Here is a 13272-nt window from a genome sequence, read left to right as displayed (position 1 = left end):
GACTTCCCACTGGCTGGGAGGTGATAGGGAAGAGCTAAGACTTCCATTCTCCAGTCCCCTGAAGTTGGTGTTTTGCCTCATATTGTGCAGGAAGTAGGCAGTTTGTCTTCCGTGTCTCCTATCACTTTTCTGTATACTAAAAAGATCACTGAGAAATGGCTTGTTTTTTTTTTTCTTTTGTACACATCATCTTCCTAGAATCTGAAGGCTGCTAGAGAAGGGAGAGGCACATGCAAGTGCATCCCATGCTGATTTTTGTTGAAATACCTGGAAAGAAACTGGCAAAGACTATCCAAGGTATGCTAAGACATGTCCAAACTTACAAAACAGTAGAACCTGAATAGGAATTTGAAGTTGTCTATACTCTCCTCAGCCACACCCTGCTATTTTACAGGTATGAAAAATACAATTTTCAGCAAATTAGTGATGGATACAAAGTATGTGGATGCCCAATCCTGTGTACTTTCCATTACCGTCTGCTTCCTAATTGTGTGTGGATTTCCTTGTTCTTCAGAGCCAAGGAGCATCAACATTTGGCTTCAGAAATGCTGCTAAATCCTGAATAAACAAGAGTGAACAAGCAAGGTAGCATTCAAGGTCTCTTATTCCTAAACCCAGTTGCAATGCTTGTATTAAACCCTGAGCTCCAGGCTGCTTCAGTGCTATTAAACTTCCTCTTTACAAAGAGAGGAGAAAATGTGGGGTATCAGACATATCCCACTCTTCCAAGGCCCCGTGCAGACTCTTAAAAGATGAGAGGGTTTTTGTTTGTGCATATGGATCAAAGAAAGACTTCCTTGAATTTTGGTCAGCAGGGTTTGTTTTAGATCTGTGAAGAGTGGAAGAGGTCTCAATTGAGTGATTTCATGGAGGACTGGGAAGATCTCTTTCCTCACCCAGAATCACTGTTGAGGTGCATTCAACCATTAGAATTCCACTAAGGGTAAAATACTGGGAAATGGCATAGGTTAGGAGTCATTGTACCTAGCTTCCAAGCATGGTTCTGCCCCTGTAATTTATAACTTCATCTATATGTTCATTTAATTAGGAAAGAAAACAGTCATTGAATTAATATATGTCTTGTACTATTCTGTGTGCTGAGTGTTCAGTGTGAAATAATGCAATATTTTTATTGGTCTTATAATGTGGTGGGGAAAGCAATAATTCACACATACATATATAATATAATAATACCAATGTTATGAAGGAAGCAAAAATCAAATAAGGCAGTAGAAAGTACCAGACAAGGAGATGTGTTTGTGTAGGGGTGTGTTATAGTGCTTTAAAATAGGTCCACAAACTCTTTCACCCTCTCTTCAAAAGGTGCAGCCTAAGCTACCTCCCCTTGAGTGTGGGCTTGGCTTAGTGACTTTTTCTAGCAAATAGAATAAAGTAGAAGTGATGATGTATGGCTTTCAGGCTGGATAATAAAGCCACTGTGTCTTCTTCCTCTTGTTTTTGGATTGTCTCCTCTAGGGAAATTAGCTGTCATGTGAGGATACTCAAACAGTTTATAAAGAGGTTCATGCGGCAAGGAATGGAGGCCTCCTGCCAACAGCCATGTAAAGGAGTCATCTAGGAAACAGATTCTCCAGCCCCAGTCAGACCTTCAGATAATTACAGCCCCTACCAATATTCTGACTGCAGTGGAAGGAAAGACCCTGAACTAGAACCACTCAGGTAAGATAATCCTGGATTCCTGACCTAGAGAAACTCTGAGATAGTATTTGTTGTTTAAAGCCACATCTTTGTGGGACAATGTATTAAGCATAACTAATACATGTGATTAGGGAAGCTTTTAATAAGAGGTTAACAGATTAGCAGAGACCAGAATGAAAAAGGGGAATGAGCCAGGTAAATATATGTGTGAAGAATGCTTAAAGTAGAGGGGATAGAACTGGCATAGGTCCTGTGGTTAGAACAAGCTTCATATTTTTCAAGGAAAATTGCAGGACTTGGAAATGGGCAAGAGATACCCGAGTATCCATTCAGTGGAGGGCTGAGCATTGTCTAGGATATCCTCTGGGGATATCTGATTATATTGAGATGTTTCTCTTTAACTGAATTTCTATTTTCTAAGTTATTTTACTTGTGGAAAACTGACAGTAACGCAAATGATCCTCCTTAAAGAAATACAATGAATTTTGTCTAGTACAGATGTGACGGAATTCTACCCTGTAGAAAAGAGAGTCCCAAACAATACATTTTAAGCAGCTCTATGGAAATATAATTCGTATACCATACAATTCATCCATTTAAAGCTTAAAATTCAGTTTTGTTTAGTATGTGCACAGGGTTGTACAAACAGCACAACAATCTAATTTTAGACCGTTTTATTGTTCCTCCTCATTCCTGCAAAGAAACCACATCCCCATTAGCAGCTCCTTCTCATTCTTTTTCATGTTTTTTCCCCCATCTTCCAAGCCCTAGGCAACCACTAATCTACCCTCTGTCTCTATAGATTTGCTTATTCTGAAAATTTTATGTAAATGTAAACCTACAGTATGCAGTCTTTCAAAACTGATTTCTGTCACTTAGCATAATGGTTTCAAGGTTCATCTATGCTGTAACATGTATCAATACTTCATTCTTTATTGCCAAATAATATTCAATTGTATAGATAACTATATTTTTGTGGTTTTTGTATAGGTAACTATTTTCTCCCATTAGGAGGTTTGCCTTTTTCACTTCTTGATGGTATTATTTGCAAAATAAGAGTTTTTAATTTTAAATCCAATTTATATTATTTCTTTTGTTGCCTGTGCTTTTGATGTTGTATCAAAGACACCATCACTTGACATAAAGCCACAAAGGTTTATTTTTTTGTTTTCTTCTAAGAGTTTTAGTGTTTTAGCTCTTACATTTAGGTTTATGATTCATTTTCAGTTTATGTCTGTATGTGTTATGTGGTAGAGATCCAAATTTATTCTTTCGTATGTGGATGTCCAGATGTCCCTCCACAATTTGTTAAATAGAGTATTCTTTCTTCATTAAATTGTGATTGTACTTTTGTTGAACATCAACTGATCGTAAAAATATGGTTTATTTATGCACTCTCAATTTTGTTTCATTGATCTATACATCTAGCCTTGTGTCAGTACCACACTTTCTTGGTTACTATAGATTTGTAGTAAATTTTGAAACTGGGAAGTTTGAGTTATCTAACATTTTTCTTGTTTCTCAAGATTGTTTTAATTTTTGGGGTCCCTTGCATTTCTAAATTAATTTAAGGACCAATTAGTCATTTCTGCAACAAAAGCAGCTGGTAACTTGATTGGGATAGTTTTGTACTTGTGGGTTAAATTGGGAAGCATGGACATCTTAAAAAATATGAAGTCATCTGATCCATGAACATGGACTATTTTTCTATTCATTAGATCTTTAATTTCCTTCAATGATGTTGGTGTATGTCTTGCACTTATTTTATTAAATGTATTCCTAAGTATTTTGTTCTCTTTAATATTATTATAAACAAAATTGATTTCTTAATTTCATTTTTGAAATTTTACTGAAAATGCATAGAAACCCAGTTATTTTATTTTATTTTAGCATATTGATCTTGTATTCTGCAAACTTACTCAACTCATTTACCAGTTTTAATAGTTTTTCAGTGAAATTGTAAATAGTTTATATATACAAAATCTTGCCATCTGCAAATAGAGATAGTTTTACTTTTTCCTTTTCAACCTTTGACTTTCATTTTCACTTCTTTTTCTTCAATAATTGCCCTGGCTAGACCCTCCATTACAATGTTGAATAGAAATTGCAAGAATACACATTCTCATCTTAATCCTGATCTTACGGGGAGAGCATTCAGTTGTTTACTATTAAGTATGATATTAGCTGTGGGCTTTCCATAATGATCTTTATCAAGCTGAGAAGGTTCTTTTCTAGTTCTAGTTTGGTGAGCATTTTTATCTTAAAAGGGCATTGTTGGGCTTTTGTTAGTTTTTTTTTTCTATGTTCATTGAGAAAGAACATAAGAAAATGCTTTGCCCTTTCTTCTATTAGTATGGTATTTTACATTAAGTAATTTTTTGCTGTTAAACAAACCTTGCATTCCTAGGATAAGTCTCACTTAGCTTTAGTGTATATATGTATTTATATGTTGTTTTATTGAATTTTCTTGTGCTTTGTTGAGTACTTTTGGGTCTATATTCATAAGGGGTAATGATCTGACGTTTTGTTTTCTTGTGGTGTCTCTTTGTATGATGACCCAGTAAAATGCTGACTCCAGATAATGAAGTGAGAAGTGTTCCTTGCTCTTGTGTTTTTTGGAAGGGTTTCTGAAGTATTGGTATCAATTTTTCTTTGAATATTTGATGAATTTTAAATTTGCTAATGCAACTGCTTTACTTGTTAAAGATTTTATTCATTATTTGTATATTTCTTGAGTAATTTTCTGTAATTTGTGTCTTCTAAAAATTTATCTAACTCAGATACGTTATCTAATTCATTGGTATGTGGTTGTTCATAGCATTCCCTTATGAATTTTTTAATTTATGTAAGGTTGGTAATGATATCTCTTCTTCTATTCTGACTTTATAATTTGAGCCTTCTTTCCTTTTTTTTTTTTTTTATTATTATTCTAACTAAAAGCCTTGTCAATCTTATTGCTCCAAACATTATACTTAGTTATCCTATTGGATTTTAGCCAGTTTTGCATCTATTAGTAAATTCATGCCAACGTTTCTGTTACCCTACATACTTTGTTCTTCAAATTCTTTTTTGTAACAATATTAACAGGTTACTAATTCCCTCATTAATTAATGAGGGGAATTTATACTTTTATGAAAGTGATGTTTTTAAACTTTTGAAAATTATACTTTAGCAGAAAATATGAAAAGAAGTAAAGAGCCAGAGAGTCATGGAAAATGAGATGAGAGGGAAAGACAGGGCAGACCACCAAAGACCTTGAAGGCCATGCTAAGGAGATTAGTTTTACTCTGAGTGGGGTGAGAAGCTTTTGTCATCCCCTTAGACAAGTCTTGCCCCTAACTGAGACCTCAGCTATCTGTAATATGTTTCTATGCCTCCTCACAGGGTGACTGTGAAAATAGAATGAGACAGAATGAAATCAAAAATTGCATTGTTATTGTTAGTGCTCAACTGGCTCACCTATGAGGTCAGTTTTCAGGTACTAACAACTTGGCCTAAATTTATTGTTTTCGAATTCCTACCTATTACCAGGATTTCTGAGGGAAGCAGATACAGAGAATTCCAGAAGGCTAAGCCCTGGATTCTGAGAAAGGTAATTTGGTCCAGGAAAATGCTGGTGATTTGTGCATGGATATGGGATATAGTATGATCATTAGATCCCTGAAAGAAAAGGAGACAGGGCTGGAGAGGTCTGAAAGCTCAAAAGGCAAATTTGACCTGTCTTCAGAACTCCACATGGAACTAACTCTAGGGGGCTAGAAGGCTAAGGTGATAGAAGGGTAGGGTTGAGGAGCGGACAGACAGATCAAGAGCAATGCTGAACTGCATTTCATGAAGCTGATGGAAGGCCTGAGAACTCAAAGGTTTGAGCTTGAAGAAGAAAGCAAACTACTAGACATGAGCATTTGCAAAGCAGGTTTAAAGCATCAGTGTACTATGATGTTTGAAACTGAGTGACAAAGGCCAAAAGGAAGGATAACACAGTAAACCAGAGAAAAAAATCCCTTGCACAAATTAACAAGCATTTCTCCTTAGCCTACATCTCAGGGTATTCACAGATGGGAAAATGAATCAAATCAGTATCTCTCTCGTTTTATTTTCGTTATTTTTATTTTATTTTGCCCCTGGCTTGACCTAGATCTTAAATTATTCGTGGAGATTTAAAAATATATTCCAGCACTCAAAATCCTCCCTGGCAAACCTCTGCCAGTTGTATAACGTAAATTTTTGTTGTTTATACTAGCTCCATTTTTCATGTCTGTGTTTTTCAATAGTCCCTCAGCTTGCCTTTCCCAGAGTTCAGCTAAAGTCCTGGGAAGCAATGGTAACCCCGAGACAACCTCTCAGGCAAGTCTAATGGGCTGAAATAGGTGGCCTCCAAAGAAGGAGAATATACCCAGGGAATGGTCTCAGCACACAGCCCTGGTTATTTGAGATAAAGGAAATCTAAATTACTCTGCTCTCAAGTCTTTTAAAGGGGCTTGGTTTATCAGCCATGACCTAGTACATACGGCTATAAAGTATGTTCTTCAAAGATTTTCTTGTCTTCCTCGTTCTCTCCTTTCTATTAAGAGTAGAGGTCCTCAGGAAAAGAATCGTATAAACATAAGGGCAGAATTAAGATAAATGCATTTCTTTTCCTTAGGAAATTTTCCATGACGAATGAACAGCACTCTACCCCTTAGGCAGCCAGGTCAAGTGTTGGCTCTTTAAAGAAGATTCACCTTTCTAAAGCTGAGGCTGGGGGTTGGGTCTGGGGACGTGATAAGAGATGAGGGCTTGCCAGAGAAAATAGTTCTCTAGAAAAGGAAAACTGATGGTCAGTGCTGATCTCTCTCAAAAGGTTTGCTGCCCCTCCGTGGTTTCAGAGCTCATGGTAGATTCTATATTATTGCTTTGGGGCCTCTCCCCCAGTGCCCCTCTGGAGCTGATCGACCATTCACAGCTGTAGCTGTGAGTGCTGAGAACACTTATTTATTTATTTATTTATTTATTTATTATTTATCTTTAGTTTTATTTTAGTTTTAGAGATGGGCTAGAGTACAGTGATAATCATAGCTCCACTGGGCTGGATACTCCACTGGGCTGGAGTACAGTGATAATCATAGCTCACTGCAGCCTCAAACTCCTGGGCTCAAGCCGTCCTCCTGCCTTAGCCTCCTAAGTAGGTGGAACTCCAGGTGCACCCCATCACACCTGACTATTGTTTATTGATTTATCGATTTTCGATTTTGGGTCTTTCTTTGTTGCCCAGGCTCTTCCTGAACTCTTGACCTCAAGAGACCCTCCTGCCTCAGCCTCTGAGTCACTGGGATTGCAGGCATGAGCAACCAAGTCTGGCAAAAACGCTTTCAATAGGGGGTACCCTGCTCATCCCCGATGGACACAAAGCTTGTTTTCCTACATTTGCACTAAAGAGTGAGCACACTTGTAGGTTATGTAATTGGAAAGGCTTCATGGAAGAAAAGTATCAGAATATCTGGGTCCCAAACTTGGCTCTGTCACTGAATGAAGCTTGGAGAGTGTAAATGGTATGTTCAAGCTCACCTAGCTAATGCTACAACTTGTGAAGCTGGCAAGAATTGAACCATATTGCCTAATATCCTTCCAAGTTCTAACATTCTGTGTCTGAATGTTACAGAGATCCCTGAATATCTTTAGATGTATGTTTGCTTTCTTTTTCTGTGTCTCCTTCTTGTACTCCCTCTGTATTTTTGTATGTATGTTTGTTTGTTTGTTTTTTGAGGGCTTGGTCTAGCAAAGTTAGAAAGCGCTAATTAGCAGATAAAGAAAACGTTACCTTAGGACTCCTACTTAATTTTACTTATGGAATGCTACCAGTTTTGAAATCAAGTAGGGATGGGATGTTTGACGTCTAGGAATGTCAGGCCCAAAGGACATTCTGGAGTGAAATCTTATGCAACAGTAAAACATCATGGACTGGAGATGAGAGAACTTGGGAAAAATGATCATCTTATTGGTGTGCTCACTGCATGCTAATACAGAGGTTCTGGTTGTCAAGGGAAGAGACGTACAAGCTGAAGCATAGATGGACAAGAAGAAAATGAGGATATGAAATGCAGGTGGTGAGTTATTTTTGTAAGTTTGTATCAGTTTTCAGGACCTTTGACCATCACCCCAAGAGGTGACACTTTGTTTGGGCTGTACTGACACCAAGTAGTGAATTGAATAGAATCTTAGTTGCATGATTGAGACTGCTTGGGGCCACTGCTGTGAATAAGGCTAATGGGAGTGGATTATCATGCACACACATAAGTAAAATGAAAATAAAAAGAGGGAGAAAAAGCAAAAGAAGGAGAATAGTTTTATTAAAACAGGCTAGCCTTCTATCAACACATCAGAAGCTTAATCTCTTTGTTTCATCTTTAAAATAAACACTTTGATACCACTTGGTATCTTTCTCACTAATCCTCAAATACTTTTAATCACTCTTGAATATAGCCACAGTCTTAGTACTAGATTTGTTTAAAATATTCCTTTCTACTCACACTGAACCCATTCTTGGAGTCCAGCTTCTTAGAAACTTGTCTATTTCCCTGAAACTTTTGGCCATATTTCCACAAAAAAAATCTCTCAAAAATTTTCAAATATTTGGCAGTGGCAACCCAGAAAAGTCCAGCAATAGGCAAAGCTGGAGAGGCATGACTAAACTTTCTCAGAACTCCTGGTTTTCAACTAAACAGTCCAAGAAGTCAGCAAAAGCTAGCCTTCTGTCTCCCCCACCATCTTCTCTGTTCTTTTTGTTTTCTTTGCACCTCTCCACTCACTTCCTTCTTTAGTACTGTTGTGACACTAATAAAAACTGCCAAGTTGCCATTATTGACATATGCTAGGACTATCTGGTATCTCTGGTTCCTCAGGTTTTAATTAACTCTCCCTGAGGTGTTAACAGACTGTATTCAAGTCCTTCTCCCACTCACTTCAGCTTATGGATCCTGATGCAGAAATTCTACTCTCACTTTCCCACTTACAGTTTGGAGCAGGCAATGATGCCAGTAGGTTGAGTTGGAGGGGACTCGTAGAGTTGGAGAGTAGTGGGTGAGGAACTGGGAGATAGATCCTAGTCAGTGATGAACCTTTTAAGAATGTGTAACTTGACATGCAGCTCCATGGGCTGGAAGAGTTAGAAAGAATTTCTGTGAAGAAGCTGGTTCTGAGAAGTCTCACAATCCCAATGGGTGTGCAATCCCTGCAACTCAGGAAAACCAGAGAGAAAGGGTAGACAGTAGCATGGAAGAATCACCATTGCTGAGCGGCTGCATCCCCCTCATAAGGATGGGGCAGATGGGATGGGAGATGACCATAAGGAGAGACCACACAGGAAGATTCCTCTGAGATTAATTAAACTGGGGGTTTTAACCAGAAAAACAGTCATGAAATCATTGACTTGATGAGACGATTTTTTAAAATAATTAGAAATCAAACCTGGTTTTAAAGGCTATGAAGAAAACAACTCAGCTCAAATTGGAAGGATAAGCCAAAAACAGAGTAGAGACCTTTATGTGAAGGAGGTGGCAAATGCTTCACCTGCCAAGTATCTCACTCTGATTGTCCACACTCTGGACAGGAGCAGCTCCCTGTGCTCCAAATTTTCAGGAGAAAGTAAGGGAAAGACTTGAATGAGTCAGAATCCAGGACCAGACTTTTCTGAAGAACCTGACTTTGGAGGTTTCTGGCAGGAGTAGTCTAAGCAGAGATCAGGAATTTTATTTATTTGGGGGTCATCTTTAGATGACCAAGTTTTTCCCACTTCCAGCCAGAAGTATCAAAGTTGCAACTCGAGGACTGAACCATGGAATTCTTGAACTGCCCAATTCATGCGTCTAGCAGCTCCTGAATTCTAAATCATAACTCTGAAGATTGCTTTGTGGTGATGGTGGTAATAGGGATGAGAAGTGTCCAATGAAATGTCAGTTACCTAAAAAATGCCAAATAAAAGTATATGATCTCAAAATGCACACAGATAATAAGCTATTGTTTAAAGGCATAATTAAGAGGTATGGATTCTGAGCAAGTGTTTCATGCCATGGGTACAACTGACAAAAAAAAAATCATTTTTGAATTCCATTGGTTAGTGGGGTCAGAGCACTGGTTATTTTGCCTGGTTGATGCATCTTTTTCTTGGGGTCTGGCTTCTTTAACTCAGCATAATTATTTTGAGATTCGCCTGTGTTACGGATTGTATCAATAGAAAAAAGAATGTGTCTTTTTTATTACTGAATACCATGCTATGTACAAGATATGCCAAATCTGGTGTGACCATTTACCTGATGAAAGACATCTGGTTCATTTATAGTTTTGTGCAATTATAAATCAAGCTGCAATAAACATCCATGTGTAGGTTTTCTGTGTGTGAAGATAAGTGATTATTTTACCTAGGGATGGGATTGCTGGATTATATGGTAAGTATATGTTTAACTTTTAAAAAATCTGCCAAACTGTTTTCCAAAATGGCTATGCCCAACAGTAACGTGTGTGTCCCAGTCACTCCATATCTTTGGCAACACATGAAATGGGTCAGTGTGTTCAACGTTAGCCATTCCAGTAACTTCGTAGTGGTATCTAATTCTAGTTTGGTTTGCGTTTCCCGAACAACTGCTGATGTTGAACATCTTTCTGTCTATTTATTTGCCAACCATACATTTTCTTTAGTGACTGTCTGTTCAAGTCTTTTGACCATTTGTATTTGATTACTTGCTTTCTTGTTATTGAATTTTGAGAGTTCTTTATGAATTCTAAATACAGCTTCTTTGTCAGATGTATTATTTACAAATATGTTCTCCTAGGCTGCCTTTTATCTTTTAATTCTTTTTACAGAATTTACAAAATTCTGTCTTTTGAAGAGGAGAAGTTTTTGACTTTGAAAGCTAATATATGATTTTTTTTTCGTTTTATGGATTATGCTTTAGGTGTAAGACCTAAGAAATCTTGCCTAATTCAAGTTCACAAATGTTTTTATCCTATACTGTCTTGTGAGGGTTTTATAGTTTAGATTTTGCATTGTGGGATGTATTTTGGGTTACTTTTTTATTATGATGTAAAATAGGGATTGAAGATCATTCTTTGGCATGCGGGTATCCAAATGTTACAGCACAATTGTTTGCAGCCTACCCTTCCTACTCTAAATCATCTTTGTACCTTGGTAAAAAACCAAGTTGTCCATCTCTGCATGGATCTATTTTTGGACCCTGTCTTCTGCGCTCCATTGATTTGTTTGTTGGTCTTGATGCCAATACCACACTGTCCTTATTTCTTCAGCTTTTATAATAAATCTTGAGCTCAGATAGTGTTAGTCATCCAGAGCTCAGATAGTGTTAGTCATCCAACTTTGTTTTTCTTTTACAATTTTGCATTAAATTTGTTCTAGATCTTTTGAATTGTCACATGAATTTTAGAAACAATTTGTTAAATACACCAAAAATCTGCTGGAATTTTGATTAGGATTGCACTGAATCTATAGCTCAATCTGGAGAGAACTGACATCTTAACAACATGAATGTTCTGACCCATGAACATGATGGAATCTCTCCATTTATTTGGGTTTTTAAAGATATCTTTAGCAACATTCTGTAATTTTCAGGGCATAGCCCTTTCACATGTTTTGTCAGAATTGTCTTTAAGTATTTCATATTTTTGATGTTATTATAAATAATATTATGTTTAACATCAATTTCTAATTTATCATCATTACCATATAGAAATCCAATTGATGTTTTATAGATTCTATCTGATTTTCTACTCTTCAGTCACATAGACTGTAAATAAAGTTTCACTTCTTTTCCAATCTGGATGGTTTTTATTTCTTGCTCTTGTCTGACTGCCCTGACTCAAACCCATAGGACAGTGCTAAATAGAAACTGTTAGAGTAGACATAATTTTCCTGTACCTTGTCTTAGGAGAAAAACATTTGTTTTTTTTACCATTAAGTAAGACCGAGGCAATTCTCTTCTCTTCCTGGTTGGCTGAAGGTTTGTGGGTTTTTTAATTTTAATTTTAATTTCTTGGTAAGGAATGAACACTGAATTTTGTCAAATGCTTTTTTGGGATCTATCTGAAATATCATATGATTTTTATTTTTAAAGTATGCTAAGATAGTGAATTGCATTGATTTGTCATCAAATATTAAACCAACCTTGCATTTCTGGGATAAACCCTATTTGGTCATTTGTAAAATTCCTTGTACATATTGTTGAACTTGATTTGCTAAAACTTTGTATAGACATTTTACATCTATGTTTGATGGCAGTTAGTATGTGATTTTCTTTTCCTGTAATGTATTTGTATGACTTTTGTATCAGAATAAGCCTGATTTCATAAAGAGTTGGAAAATATTTTGTCCTTTTCAATTTTTAGAGTTGTTTATGTAGAATTGGTATTAATTTTTTCTAAAATGTAATTCACCAGTGAAGACATCTAAGCCTGAAGTTTTCTTTGTGGGAAGATTTTTAACTACAAATTTAATTTTTTAATTAGATATAGAGCTATGTGTGCTAATGTTACCTATTTCTCCTTGAGTGAGCTTTGGTAGTTTGTGCCTGATAGAGTTTGAACGTATGTTCCTGCAAAATCTCATGTTAAAATGTAATCCCCAACATTGGAGGTGGGTCTTAGTGGGAGGTGTTTGGGCAATGGGGGTGAATCCCTCATGGCTTGTTGGTGTCTTCACAATAGTGAGTGAGTTCTCCTGAAATCTGGTTATTTAAAAGTGTCTGGCACCTCTCCCGCAACCCACACACACTCTCCCTCTTGCTCTACTTTCACCATACGATGTGCTTGCTACTTCTTTGCCTTCTTCCCTGAGTAAAAGCTCCATGAGGCTTCCCAGAAGCTGAGCAAATGCTGGTGCCATGCTTGTACAGCCTTAGCCAATCAAATCTCTTTTCTTTATAAATTACCTAGTTTCAGAGATTTCTTTATATAGCAACACAAAGAACAGACTAACACAGTGTCTTTCAAAAAATTTGCCCCTGTCACTTAGGTTGTCAATTTATTGGCATAAAGTTATACATAATATTTTCCTATTGTCCTTTTCATATGGTAGAATCTGTAGTGATGCCACCTCTCATTCCTGATATTGGTAATTTGTGTCCTTTCTTGTTCTCTGATTTTTCCTGATCAGTCTGATTAGAGGTTGATTATTGATGTTTTTAAAGAAACAACTATTATTTCATTGTTTCATTAATTTTTTATATTGTTTTTCTCTTTTATATTTCATAGATTTTTGTTTTGATTTTTGTCATTTCTTTTTTGTTTACTTTGGATTTAATTTACTCTTCTTTTTTCATGTGCTTGATGATCATGGTATCTCCCCTGATAAGTATCTTTTTTTTTCATTTTCTTTAGGCAGAAGCTGAAGTAATTGATTTGAGACTTGTATCTTTTTCTATTCTAAGCATTTGGCATATATTTTTTCCAAAGTACTACTTTAGTGCCATACCACAAATTTTTATTTTCATTCAGTTCAAAATAGTTTCTAATTTCCCTTTTGAGTTCCACTTTGATAATCTGATAATTATTAAAACTTGATAATGTGTTAATTGCTATTATGTAAACAAACAGAGTAATGGGATAGAATCTCATAGAGAATTGTCT

General features: G+C 36.4%; 1 long non-coding RNA gene across 17 annotated transcripts in view; it reads left to right on the top strand.

Annotated features, from left to right (window-relative positions):
• LOC105481195 (uncharacterized) overlaps positions 1–13272 on the top strand; it is a 285138-nt gene that overhangs the window by 190063 nt on the left and 81803 nt on the right. For 16 of the 17 annotated variants that reach the window (XR_011610034.1, XR_011610043.1, XR_011610040.1 and 13 more), the window contains 3 exons: positions 199–297; positions 515–585; positions 1477–1680. This is a non-coding gene — a long non-coding RNA (uncharacterized lncRNA). Of the gene's footprint in view, positions 1–198; positions 298–514; positions 586–1476; positions 1681–6913; positions 13271–13272 lie in introns of those variants that run through there. The other variant, XR_011610033.1, reaches the window with a different exon arrangement.

The sequence above is a fragment of the Macaca nemestrina genome, chromosome 11 (genome assembly GCF_043159975.1).
Source record: "Macaca nemestrina isolate mMacNem1 chromosome 11, mMacNem.hap1, whole genome shotgun sequence".
Taxonomy (NCBI): Eukaryota; Metazoa; Chordata; class Mammalia; order Primates; family Cercopithecidae; genus Macaca; species Macaca nemestrina.
Note: the sequence above shows the minus strand (reverse complement) of the source record. Positions and strands in the feature narration are given on the sequence as shown.